This window comes from Sinohyriopsis cumingii, unplaced genomic scaffold (assembly GCF_028554795.1).
Source record: "Sinohyriopsis cumingii isolate HCF-2022 unplaced genomic scaffold, ASM2855479v2 utg001918l, whole genome shotgun sequence".
Classification (NCBI taxonomy): Eukaryota; Metazoa; Mollusca; class Bivalvia; order Unionida; family Unionidae; genus Sinohyriopsis; species Sinohyriopsis cumingii.
The window spans coordinates 151,734-166,854 of record NW_028316082.1 but is presented as its reverse complement, the minus strand read 5'-3'; positions in this window follow the sequence as shown (position 1 = coordinate 166,854).

Here is a 15,121-nt window from a genome sequence, read left to right as displayed (position 1 = left end):
TCTAGTAATGATCAGGTTCAGCTGGTGCCAGTGTTTAGACACTTTGTGCTGTCGCTTTGTCTGAAAGAATGAATTGGTGATGCTAAGGTCGTGGTACGAGCACATCTCTAGAAGGCGCAGCCCATTCTCTTTCATCTTCCCAATGCCAAACTTGCCAAGACAGGAGGGCCAAGAGTCATGGTCGGCACCCACCCTAGCATTGAAGTCGCCCAGTCAGCATGGTCCGGACATTCCAGGTACCAAGTGTGAGGATTTGGGGTTTCCTTATTGGTTTTCTTTTGTTATTTCTTGGTGCAGTAGTTGCAGTCCGCTTGTCAGGTACTCACGTACCTTAAGCCATACGCATCCAGCGAGGCAGGTGAACTGTGGCGGGACGGCACCTTATTGGCGGGGAACTGCCCAGTTTGAGGCGGGCGGTAGCTGTCCACCGTCAGAAGCAACCCCTGGCGTCTGGCGTCTGGCTCTTTTCCAATTGGGCGGTGACTTGTAACCTGTAAACTGTTGATTCCAGTGTTGTATCGACGCCGTGGAGCAAAGCTGGAGTGTCCTCTCCAAGGCGCAAGCGTGAGCAGGGTGATATGGAGAATCAACTGTTGCTCATGCAGCTGATGCCCCCTCTCCAGTTTTTAGACATGCGGGACTTTTCGATTTCCTGACGATATTTGCCGATTCTGTGTAAAGGGAATTGCTACATGAATTATAAAGCTGTTTTTTATTTCATGTTCTCTTAGACGTATATGAGGTAAGTGATATAGTATAATTTTACTTTGCTGATTTGATTAAATATATTTTTTATATTTTATATACAGGATGTTGATTTTATTCCATTAGATATATTCTTATCGGAGCTCCATGTAGTCCATCCAATAATTTTGTATTTTAATATACGCTCAAACCGGTCAATAACACCATCATCGATCATCATCTGGACATCGATAACCACCATGACAAAGAAGGTACAAAGCACATATATGGAGCATCTCAAAGGGAAATGATTTAAAATTGAACTTATGAAGCAAGTGGAGTAATGTCTGGCTTTTCGCAATCCTTAGCGAGGAAAAGGCTTTGCATTAATCAGTGAGTTTGATATATTTAATATTAAATCGTTGCCCATTTGAAATTATGTTTATCACATAGTTTTTATTTTAAAGGAAATAGTTTATAGAGAAAGAAAAAGAAATATGTTCATTCATTCTGAAAGAGTCGCTTTGACCTCCTTTCTATAGAAAGATGAAGTTATTTCTTTAGTATGCGATTGCTGGTCAAACTAAATATATCGAATCCTTGTCGACAATACTATTGAACGTATGAAAATTTTATGTTAAACCGAGGCTGATCTGTATACGAAAATTAATAGACATTTTCGTTTCACTGGAATTAATTTTGAAGAGTATGCATCATGTAAGGATTAACATGAAATGGAAATAAAAAGAAAATAGCTTACTTACATGGTTTTCGGCTGCTACATTGGTGTTCAACAAAGGACTCTTTTTGCAAAAACAATACAAAACGCTATCACTATCACATTCTGCTCCGTTCTTAAAGAAAATGAGAACATACATGGTTGCAAAAGACAATGTACAAATTTGAAACTGGTAGATACAATAATCAGCAATAGAAGAAAAACATTTAATGTATTTGAAGTTTCTAAGTTACAAGAGTACTACTGGATACAAAAAATAAAGAATTCACACGGTGATCAACAATAACGATCTTCACAAGCATAGACGGTTGGCAGTAGGAGTGTATACCTTGCTTTCTTGTATCTTACAGACACAAAGTACAAATCAAGTATTGAACTGGATTCTATTTACAATACTCCCACATAGTACCTTTAGAACTACCGGTATAGCACCACTTGTATGATTGACCATAATAGTCGCATTTTGAAACGGTGCACAACATTTCCTCCAATTTTAATTTATGATCTATATGGCACCAATAGTAACTCTATTTTCCCCTCTCCTGGTGCATGCCTCATGTATGTGTATAACAACACGATATTCCATCAATATCTAAGTATCCAGCATCACAACAATATTGCCATTGATTTCCCGTTCACACAAAATGTAATTTTGTCCATGAAAGTCGCAAGATCCAGTGCAGCAATAAACCCATTTATCTCTGTAGTCTATGTAACAATATTTGTAGGACGATCCTTGATAAAAATCGCATTTGGTTCCCAAGCGACATAGGGTTCTTCCTGCGGTCCAAGATTCATCGCCCGACTTTACGTCTAATGGACGATAATATTCCGTAGTATTCATGTTGTTCTCAGATCTATTTCGTTGCAAATCAGCCAGTCTTCAGTTGACTTTTCTTGTATCGCAATATCAAAAGCTAGCACTAGCGGAGCTAGCTGTAGCATGCGTAGTTCGGTCATCATGGTGATTTCATATATTTTCTGGAATATAACAGACATCGTTACATCAAAATATCGACATTGTTTCTTTCTATACTGTTTTACTGTACTTGTACACGGAAAGTTCAATGACACATTTGTGCGCCCGCGTTTTAGTTCCCACTTCAACTCCAAACCTTGAAACAGATGTTCTTACGCATATTATTTCCTGAAAGGGTTATTTGCCTCGGAGTACTGGTTTGCCTTTGTTAGCAGTACAGTATCAGCTCAATGCACGCGATATAATGATATCTACACTACCTTACTCTGATAATACGGTATGTTGAACAACTGGAGTCAATACGTTACGCGAATAAAATGTAAATTAACAATATTGATACTGGCATGTTGAGATCTAGTGTTTGAGTTGTCTGAAACTTAAACCTTTGCATAGATTCAGTACTCATAATATTGAAATTGGTATATACATAGCTTTGCTTGATTATACGATTTGTTCAGACCGTATAGTTTACATCTTCTCATGTTCATGAGATAGTGTCTAAATCAGGAAGTTAAGCTACAGATTCTATGTAAGTGATTTAAGAAGTTAATCACGCAACAACAAAAAATGCTTTGTTTTGGTAATATAAATTGTTAGATCGGCCTTTTGAAAATAAATCGACCTGTTCTGTTTGAGATCTTGAAATTCGTGGGTTAGCCAGAAAACAATTTTTTCCACGATGATATCTATTTGAAAATTAAATGCAATTCACTCACTTCTCGTGGATATTATGCTTACTAGCCATTGTCATGCAGCATATCATTCAATCTCAATAATTAAGCCAATTACATTCGATGCCCATATACAAATAGATTAATTGAACGGACACATTCATGAATGTAAGCTTAAGAGCATTGCTCATGAATTCAATGTGATGTAGATATATTTCCATTTTACTACTATTCCAAAGACACTTGTATTTTCTACGTTAGTGTTTTAATCAAGAAATGCACACGTCTGATAGACACTATATGGGTTTCAAACCGCTTTTCCAGATCGAAACAATATGCAGTTCTGACCGCCCTAACACCTAACATTGCTGTTGTCGCAACGGCTTGAGCTGATCAAGTTCTGCTTGGGTGAGCCACACGGAGACATATCATACTGACTTTGTACGAGAAACATTAGATGTGAGTCCACAGTCGTATTTTTTATTACGCTCTTTATGTTCGAGGGCGGTGTTTCACTAATGCCAACTTTAACTTCGTGACATAAATTTAACAGAGTCCATCAATAACCTCTATTACATTTTTCAATATATATATATATATATATATATATATATATATATATATATATATATATATATATATATATATATATATCAAGAGAGAGATACTCCAAGAACCCCAAAACTCTCAAAATGGTGAAAGTGCAATCCAAAATGATGTCCAAGAGCAATTTACAGGTGCCTCAAATCTAGAGAAAAACTACACTGAGGAAAACAAATCCTACACTGAGTGCAACATATGTAACAACCATGGACGAAACTGCACCAAGAAACTTAGACTGGCAGAACTTCCTCAGTCCGAATAAAACTGGTAGATGATACAGTACAATAAATGAAGGGAATTAGGGGAACATTCTGGAAACAAAAAACATTTTGCCTTTTAAACAGTCTGCAGAGGGAAGAGGAAAACTCCCTGGACGGAAAAGACCCATCCCAGACTGAAGAGGGCACGGGTGACCTTATAGGCTTAAAGCCTTTAACGTCGACACCTATGCCCAAACCTAGGACAAAGAAAAGAAAAACGACAGTATCAGGATCGAGCCCTCATGTGGGGATGACTTCTCCACTTCAGGCGAGAACCAAATTTCGCAGATAGTAGGCACGCCTGATAAGTACCTACATTAGGTAAAAAGAAGAAAAAGGGGGAAGAACCCCAAACCGAAAAACACACAATTGAACACGGATGCAGACGCAGACATGGACACTGACCTTGAAAATGAGACGGAAACGAGTTTGGAACAGGACAATGAAAATAAATCAGACCCACGACACATGAATAACCATTCAAGTGAAACCTCTGGTGAACATGACCAGAAAGGCTTCAGTACCCCCAATCTTAAATTTAAGCATATGACTTAACTTACACAATACTTAGCCTAAATTAAATTTAAACACCATAAGCAAGACAATAATAACAACACTATAACGTGTAGATGATTCTCTTTCAAGATATGCGGTAACCTTGCATGAGAAGTGAGATGGAAGAATTAAACTTCCGAGTAGCCTCAGTAAACACAGCTGGGTTTGATAAGAAGAAAGCAGGCATAATTATAGAAGAATCTAAATATGCAAAATATTCATACAGGAGACACACAATAAATTGACAGGAGAAATACACGATAGGATAAAAATGAAACTTAACGCAATTGTGATAACCAATAAATATGATAAAGATAATATAAAGGGGAGGGGGAGAGTTGCAATGAAAATTGGAAATAGAAGAGGTATAATTTGGGAGAGGAATGAAGAAGGACAATTATTTAATGGAAGAACGATTCATATAATAGTTGAAAAATATCATTTTATAAATATATGCCTCCCATCTAATAGAGATAAGAAAAGATACGTTTTAGAAAGCCTGAATAAATACTTAAACAACTATTCAATGGAAAACTTAATAACAGGCGGGGACTTCAACTGGGTGGGAGATAATGTAGACAGAATAATGGCGCTAACACCCAGTGATAAAGCTCCAATCGGGAGATGAAAAACCTTCCAACAAAAAATAAATTAGTCGAATATATAGAAAACTGAATATGCTAAGAACAGAGTTTACATACGATTACAAGGGCAAACAGGCCAATAGACTGGACAAGTTCTATGTGACTAATTATGAAAATAACCTGAATAAAAACGCAGAAATAACCAACGTTAACATTTCAGACCATAAATTAATAAACATGGAAATAAATATAAAAAGTATAAATAAATGGAGAACAGGAAAATGGAAATTTAATAACAGGATCTTGGAGGAGTTTACAGATATGACAAAAAGAGATCTTTTGAAATTTAAGGATGAGAGTTGTTGTTGTTGTTGTTGTAGGGTTTACGCCATTTTTCAGAACACGATAGGCTATACATGGCGGCCAGTATTAATGGTGGAGGAAGAACCAGGGAAAACCCCGGAAAGAACCACCGACCCACGAGAAGCTACTGGCAAGCTTTCTCACATACCGACATTAGCCGAATCTGAGACTCGAACCCATGCAGACAGAGGTGATATGGCAGTGATCCGTAACGGGGAGCACTTTAGACCACTCGGCCACTCGGGGCCCCTAAGGATGAGAGAAGGAACATTATTAAGGAATGGTATATGTTTTGAAACAAAATAAAAAAGGCGATCAGTTACTCTATGAGAACAGAATTACAAAGAAAATAGAAAAAGAGGCACTAATACAGCAACTTGAAAAAGAAAATACAGAAGAACGAAGGAAGGAAATAAAGAAACGTTTAAGGCAGATAATGGAAGATGAATTAAAAAGAAGACAGATAATAGCGGAAAAATGTACTGAACTGTATAAAAAAGCGGAAGGCCTATACAAAAGGGAGGAGATTAGGAAAGGATGAAACAAGATATTGAACACAATAAGGAATAAGAAAGGATCTAATAGAGAAACAAAAAAATCATGGAGTGTATTTTCGACTTTTACAACGAAGTATATACATCTCAAAGAATAGAAGAGAATACCATAAATCGATATTTAGAGGACAAAAAGTGCGAGATGATAACAGCAGAATATAGGAACATATGTGACGATTTCATCTCGACAGATGAAACTTAAAAAAATGTATTAAGCAGTTAGCCAAAGAGAAATCGCCAGGCGGAGATAGCTGAATTCAATAGAATGTACAGAGGTCAAATGCGCCGATCCTTGAGTTACTATACAATAACATTTTATTAAAAAATAAACTATGCCGAGATCAATGCGGGAGGGAATAGTCACATTAATATATAATGGGAAGGGAGATACAGAATAGCTAAAAACACTGGAGACCCATCTCCTTCCTCAATATTGATTACAAGATACTGAGCAGAATGTTAGCTAATAGGGTTAAAAAAAAGGAATTGGAGCAATAATAACTCAAATCAAACTTGTAGGGGCAAAGGGAGTGACATTCAGAGCAATATATTAAACATAAGAACATTAACTGACTTGATAAATGAAACAGGTCATAAAGTTGCTATGGTACTTTTCCACCAAGGAAACAAAGTCATTGATAGATTAGAACACATCTTTATACAGAAAGTATTAGAACAATTTGTCTCTGGAAATAATTTCCGCAGCTGTACCGAAATCCTGTATAAAAAGATATCTTCGAGAGTACAGGTAGATGGTGCGTGCACGAAATAATTTGATATACAGAGATCTGTGAGGCAAGGGTGCCACTATCTTTACTATTATATGTAATACCAATCGAAATCTTAAGTCAAAAGATAAGAAACATCCAGAACATAGACGGGATAAAAATCTCCTACCTAAGCCAAGAAATTAAAATGATCCCACCACACCTACTGAGAAATAGGGTCAAAGAGCTAGGGATATATTTAGGAAAGGATGATGAGATAGAAAACTATAAAAGCATGATTAAAAAGCTCAAAGATAATGTCAACATCTGGGTACTAACGTCACTTTATATTATGGAACGGGTCCAAGTGGTTAAAACGTATGTATATTCGAATATTAATTATGTACTATATATATATATATATATATCGTTTTTGATTGGGTCATGTGATTCCTGCTGGGTATATATACGTGCCAACTGTGGCTTCAATGGTCTTATGTCATGAAATGATAATAGGTAAAGACGTCCCCTTGCAAGAGAAGCAGTATAACTACACACCGGACCAAGTACATTTAGTTGAAAATCGCCCGACAGGAAAGTACCAAGCCGTGGAATTTATGGACGAAGTCTTTGGTCTACCAGAATACAGGAGCTACAAGTTTGTTCCAAGAAACAAGGAAATCTTGCGACAGGACACATTTTTACTAAAGATATATTTTTTCTCATCATTTTGCACTATTCCTCTCTCTCTCTCTCTCTCCCAGTCGGCGAATCTGCTGTACAGTCAGCGACAAAGACGACGACATTGCGACTCACTCGGCAACACCTTCGGCGACATTGCAACCAAATCAGCGAACAAGTTCGCTACTCTGCGCCTCGGTCGGCGACACAATCGGTGACTGCGACCCAGTCGGCGATTCTGCGACCAAATTTTCTACCTAGCCGGCGACTTTGCGACACATTCATCGATATAGACAACGTCTATGTGACCCAGTCATTGACTCTGCGACCCAGTCGGCGATTATGCGACCAGGTCTGCTACCTAGACGGCGACTCTGCGGTCAAGTCGGCGACGCAGGCAGCGACTCTGTGAAAGTCAGCGACACAGTCGACGAGTCTGCGACCCAGTCGGCGACTCTACGACTCAGTCGGCTATTCTGCAATCCAGTCGGCGACCCGGCAACCGAGACGACTATCAAGTCGACGACCCAGCGACTCAGTTGACGACACAGTCGGTGACCACAGTACACCCAGTCGACGACTCACCGACCCAGCGACTCAGTCGGCGACAAGAAGCCAGAAATAGGACGGTATCATGCTATGGTAGAAATCTGTTGCACTCTGTTGCACCAGTCCTCGGACGGATTCAGCAGAATATCATTACAAATATAAAGACCTATCCTAAAGAACCAGAGATAGCGAGACACGGTGTAGTGTAGCCGAGGGAGTTTCCGCTTGAATACAAATATGTTATGGAGGACTATGTTGTGAATGTGTCATCCGATGTACATAGTTTTTACGAGTGATCAAAATTAACAACGTAAAACGTTGCATAATATTGAGATATTATCACATTTAATACATTTGTGTGATATGAATTTAACAATAAAATATATTAATATGTATTAGAAGAAAATGTTTCATTTTCATCAGTTCCAATTTAGAAACGTTATACTTTAAATATCGAAACGATATTGGATCCACAGCTCTACTGTATCCACTTCCAGCATTCTAACGAATTAAAAATACAAATCTTGATAGAATGCTGTTTAGGTCAGATGGCGGCACATCATGTATGGGCGCATCACATTGTTTTTCTCCAGCTATTCTTCTGGTAGTTGTATATGTCACAATGTTTTTTTTTATGTTATCATGTATATCTCCCAATGTTTTGTTATGTTGTCATGTATATCTCCCAATGTTATGTTATGTTATCATGTATATCTCCCAATGTTATATTATCATGTATATCTCCCAATGTTATGTTATGTTATCATGTATATCTCCCAATGTTATGTTATGTTATCATGTATATCTCCCAATGTTATGTTATGTTATCATGTATATCTCCCAATGTTTTATGCTTGGTATTCATATTTTCATGCTCTAAAGCTAAATGTTTGGCAAATTGTTTGGAAATCTGCTCTTTTTGACCGTTTCAGTTTAATTTTTTATTTCCAATCCTGATTTTGTTATTTTCTCCGATAAAGTGTCTTGGCTTTGAGAAACACGTGTACTTCATTTGTTTCCCAGTCATCAAGAAAAAAGAGACAAATCTTTTGCCACAAGGTTTAGTGAATTTTCAGAAAATGCGAGTTCATGTTTAGCGTAAACTTCTAAACTTCCATCATCCAATACGTTAACTGAATACATGGAATAGGTACTCAGCGAGTGGTAAACATTTTCGATTTTCGCTCCCCTACCTTTAAGAATCAAAATGTTACCTAAATTGTAGTCCATTTCTTTTCGTCTTATTTTGATCGTAATCTTTGCGAGGCGACATGTTCGTTTTGTCAGTTATTTGTTTCTCTCATCCAAAAACTATTTTGTTAATTTCCCAAAGTATCTTCATTTGTTTGATTGGAAAACAACTTCATCAGGCAAAGCAGACGTCAATAATGGTTGAGTCTGATGACTACGATGTCTATTTTGCGTTGATCTAACATCTCCAAATAGTCACATGTATATCCTTTCTATGTAGGACAGCCCGCAATTGTAAATAATAATTTGATACCATCGAAGTTAATTAATATAAATGATGGGATCTGCATTTCATAGACAAACATTATTTCCTTAAAAAGGAAATATTTAATAGCAAAATGTATATTAAGTATATATGTATGTATGTATGTATGTATGTATGTATGTATATATGTATGTATGTATGTATGCATGCATGCATGTATGCATGTATGAATGGATGGATCCATGGATGGATCCATGGATCAATGGATGGAGGGGGAGATGGATGGATGGATCCGTGGATCAATGGATGGAGGGGGTTATGGATGGATAGATTAATGGATGGATGCATGCATGCATGTTATGCATGCATTCGCGCGCGCGTGTGTGTGTGTGTGAGTGTGCAGTTAACATAGATTTCTCAAACGTTATTTAGCTAATCAAACTCTTCATTAGTGAATGAAGCAAGTCAAACAAAAAAATAAACAAGTATATAACATAAAAGTAAATAGATGGCCAATCTACATGTTTGAACACCTTAAGAAATCTACAGAATAAATGTTAAATAATAAAAACATTCACATGAAAATATAAAAATGTGCACAGTTTATTTTAGAATTTGTTCAAGGTATTGTGTTTAACTTATTGGACTGCATTTAGATTTGAGGTTTAATGAAGCAATCTTGCAGTTTCTGATATAAACATTTATGTTTTGTACGGTATGTATACTTCGCAACCCTTTATACGACGTTCTTAATACTTAAACTATTGGTAATATATTCTATATTTTTGCTAATATGTACTTCACGGAACTACGCTTAAAAGACTACAACGGCTAAATAAAAGTTATGAAATGTTAAACGACGAAAGATATTTGTAGTTTTATGAAATGTTTATGAAATCGTTAAATCGTTATGAAATATTTTTAGTTCTATGCAATGTTAAATCGTTATTACATGTTAAATGACGAAACAGTTTTGTAGTTTTATGAAATGTTTATGAAATCGTTAAATCGTTATGAAATATTTTTAGTTTTATGCAATGTTAAATCGTTATTACATGTTAAATGACGGAACAGTTTTGTACTTTTATGAAATGCTTAATGAAGAAAAATATTTGTACTTTTATCAAAAGTTAAATGACGAACAACAGATGTAGTTTTAACATAATTTGAATATTTACCTGCATAGTTTTCTAAACTTAAAATTTAAAATGCTAAAAAGGAATAAACGGCAATACACAGTTCTTCATCCTATTTCTGAGACCGTCTCGCTTGAATGCTTTGCTACATGGAGCCGCTACGTCTGGGGATATGAATAATTTTGTAAATGTGTGAGTGTGATTGAGATTTTTTAAGTTAGCTTTAGCAATTTTTCAGTCAGATCGCAATGATGTCTGCAGTGTGGCAGTTTATAGTGATATTTAGCACTGGGGCATCATGCCGCAGAATGTAGAATGATGCCCCACCCAGTCACATTATTCTGACACCAGGCCAACCAGTCCTAACACTAACATCTTAATGCTGATCGCCAAGCGAGGCAGCTGTTAGTACCATTTTAAAAGTCTTTGGTATGATGCAGCCAAGGATCGAGCCCGCATCCGAGGCGACGCTCTACCACCAGGCCATCGGAGCGGTCTGTAAGTATATTTTGTAAGTAAATTTGCATTTATTGATGGATCTTTTATTTCTTATATATTTTACATTTGGTTAGCATACGGCATGTTTTCTGTGATTGCATTAATCAGCCCTCCCAGTGACTTGTATTAATACCGAAAACTTTCTTGTAATGAACAGGTGACATCAGACTTCAAACCTAACATCAGTATCAAAATGATGGTGGTGGAGGGAGGCGGATTTATCGGACGATGTTTTCTGCATCAAACCATGTTATGTTCATTATAGCCACAACACTGTATTAAATTGGGACTTGATTGTAACAATAACCGTTAAAGGAACAACGATTCGATATTTTGTGAATAAAGAGAGCACACGCACGCACTCACGCACACACAAACACACACACACACATCCATCAATCCATCCATCCATCCATCCATCCATACATACATACATCCATACATACATACATACATACATACATACATACATACATACATATTTTACCGTTTGGTACTTTATTTCTCTTTCACATTTTGATACAACAACCGCATATACTGCTGACGCTCTATTGATTAAAGCCACCTTATGCAATAAACTGGATTATAAGTATGGCAGAGTCGGACCTTTGTATGCCTGCTATACACATTTTTCAAGACGCAAGATTCCAATAAATTATAAAGAAATAAAATGAATAGCTGGGAAACCAGCTAGTTTCAAAGAAATACGTCGCGGTGGTACATATGCAAAAATTTTACATCAGATCTGACATTCGGGTATTTTTCTTGAACCGTTAATTTTATCCTTGATGTCAGTCTGCGATGTGCAGGAGAAAATATCGCCAACTTTCTGTATCTGTGTGAATTGATTGTTTTATTTTTATTGATTATTGACTTTGAAAAGGGGCTTTATTGTTGAGAAACATCTCTGTATTCGGTTAGGTAGAAATGTACATTATCGCTTAGAATATCTTAGATAATGCGTACGAAGTTCCTAGGACTGCAAACAAACAACAACAAAAAATCACATGGGGAGATCACTTACCATATTACTGTTTCAAGCACGGAAAAGAGTTTTGTCCCTTATATCAATATTTGAGAGAGAGAGAGAGGGAAAGAGGGGCTGATCAAGAAGTGGAGAAGGAGATTAAGCGTACATTAGGTACTGGCGGCGTCTACAGAGCAAGAACGTGTAGGTCGATTCAATCAACAGGATTAAGAACACATTTACCACTCACAGTTTTATTGTACAATAAACAAAACCTGACGTGGAAAACGGTGATTACATATTTACCTTCTGTACCTAATATGACAAATGGATTAATCTTTTTAGCAAAGATTTTATAGCAATACAATATACAAAATAATATTAATGAATGAAAATGTTATTTTATTGCCACTTTTGCCAACACCATAATAACCAAACATTAGGGAAATAAACTTTCTTCAAGTGGAGTTCTTGTTATGTGTTATTTTATTCCTTTTGCTTCTGTTTCAACGTCGGCATCGTGCATGTGATATGCCATTTTCTTTAAAGCCTGTAAAGAGTCCATCAGTTATCATGGCCATGTTCACGGGCACCATCATGTCAACCCTAAGTCTTACAAAGCGTCTGGATTTATTTTTGACCACTATTTTATCGTAATAGTTCTTTGGTATGGTAACCTAATAACATTAGCAGATACACGGTCTAACTCGACTATAATCTATAAAAGGTGCCGATAGGTTTGATACTCCATATATTCCAATCTATAATAGGTCCTGAAAAAACAGAAAATGAAGTACCTTTTCATTCCTGATTTCAATTTACTTCAGTTTTGGCATCATCCATCCATTATTTACATATTGACCTTTCCACCTTATAATGTTTTAAAACATGTTTGATAAGAAATTAGTGTAATACGTCCTAACGCCATTTTTTTGTTCAGTTTTCTTATGATTTTATATTATTTTTTTTTTCTCTTCAATGTGGGAAACGTAATGTCTGTGAAATAGAAAAAAACATTACTTGCTTAGCAATCTTATTCGTGTGAATCTAATGGCATCCTACCTCTTACAAAAGTACTTCGTGGGTGATAGTAAAAGTTACTTTGTTCTTTCCTTTATTTTGGTTAAAATATGGACTAGACTACAAGTTTGCTGCTTTAAGTCTTGCATTCAATTGTACCTCTATGACAAGTCCTGAATTTAGAGACAAGCCTTTCACACCTGCACGGTTGAAGCTTTTTGGTGTTTAAAGTATCAAAAAACATCATTATGGCATAATTTCAAGATCCAGCTTGGCCACTCTGCGTCAAAATTTCCGATATGAAGAGCTAAAATAATATATATATATATATATATATATATATATATATATATATATAGAGAGAGAGAGAGAGAGAGAGAGAGACAGAGACAGAGAGAGAGACAGAGAGAGAGAGAGATAAGGAGGAAAGCGTACATTATGTATTGTGGCGTTAACAGAGCAATGCAGTCCATAAAGGTACCGATAAAGATGTTGGAATATACGTCCTTGTTTAAAAAAGAACTGATTTAACTGAATTTGGATTCGATAATGAAACCTATAAACCATAATTATATCATTTATGCTTTCTGTGATTTCGAGCTTTTAGTACTTTCAAACAAACTTTTGCACACATTCCTGTCTTTGTATGCACTTATAACTAAAAATTTGTACAACATTTTCTGACATTCACATGCATCTTTTCTGGCTATGTCACGTAGTAGCTAATTTTTGAAAACATTATTTTAGAAATCTGAGTGGCGGTGTAATAGGAAATGCGGATTGACATTGGGGATAAAATAAGTTTTGTATTCACACTTTGACATTTGCTGTCAACGAAAAAGTGTAGGTGACATTTAAATGGGTGTAAAGGTTCATTTCATTACTATTTATGCATGTGTTCTGACCTTAAAATAGGCAGCATTTGTAACCTTATCGATGCAATATTTGTCACCTCTACATGTCAAATTGATTTATATTAAATGCGTGACATCTTTTTTTGACACTGGCTGGCTTTTTTGGATCCAATATCCATCAATATAGAAATTCATTGCATGAAATTTCGGTAGGAGTTTGTCCGTTTTGTCGCCATATCGCCTTTTGACTAAAACTGATTATCTGCTGTCTTGTACACAACAAAAATCATCATGTTGATTCACTAATGGTCTTGGAAGCACTTTGCAAGTCGATTTATATTAAAAGTCCGACATCTGTGTATTGAATTTGACTTACTTTTTCGGATCTAATATCAATAAATATAGCAATTCATTGCATGAAATTACCATAGGAGCTTGCAAGTTTTGTCATCATATCCCCTTGTGACAATAACTGATTATATGCCTTCTTGTATACAATTTAAATCATCCAGTTGTTTCACTAATAGCATTGGAAGCAGTTTGCAAAGAGCATAACGAATATGACAAAGTTATTTATTCATTATCTGGAACACAAAGTATTGGGATGGTTATTGTGGAGGAATCCAAAACAAGTTCGGAATGATCGGACCTTAATTTTATGTCATAGACATGATAAATAGTTGGCTCTAGTTATTCGATAAATGTATGTATCTTAATCTATTGTCTCCTTGCCATTAGATTAGGATTGGAGTTTCGGTCCTTACGTTGCTCAGTACCATCTAATTATATACTCTTGATAACTAACAGTCGAACAATTGTTTCAGTTCCATTAAATTTAAAAATACATTTTTTTTTTACTAGTATTTCTGTTTACTGGTATTTGTCATAACCTATAATATGACATCTCTTGCATTTAGCGGATTAAGGGCTACGTGCTTCACGTGTCGATCGCGTAATCACAAGGTTAAGGTTTGAATACTGCTAAGCCTCGCCAGTGTTGGCTTATGTAATATCTAATATTAATTTCCTCGCCTTGATTAATGCATCATCTATAAGCCACATCAACTCACTTTTCCCATAGTCTGGAATGAAGTCTAGATTTGATACAGTCTATATATAGCTCAAACTTCAAAGATTCGATACAACATATTAATGTATACAGTCTTATCATCAGAACGCTATGGACATGCTTCAAACTGTATGTGTATACGTCAAATCCATGTACTTTGTCATTGTATTGCATTTTTGCTTGAGAAAGAGC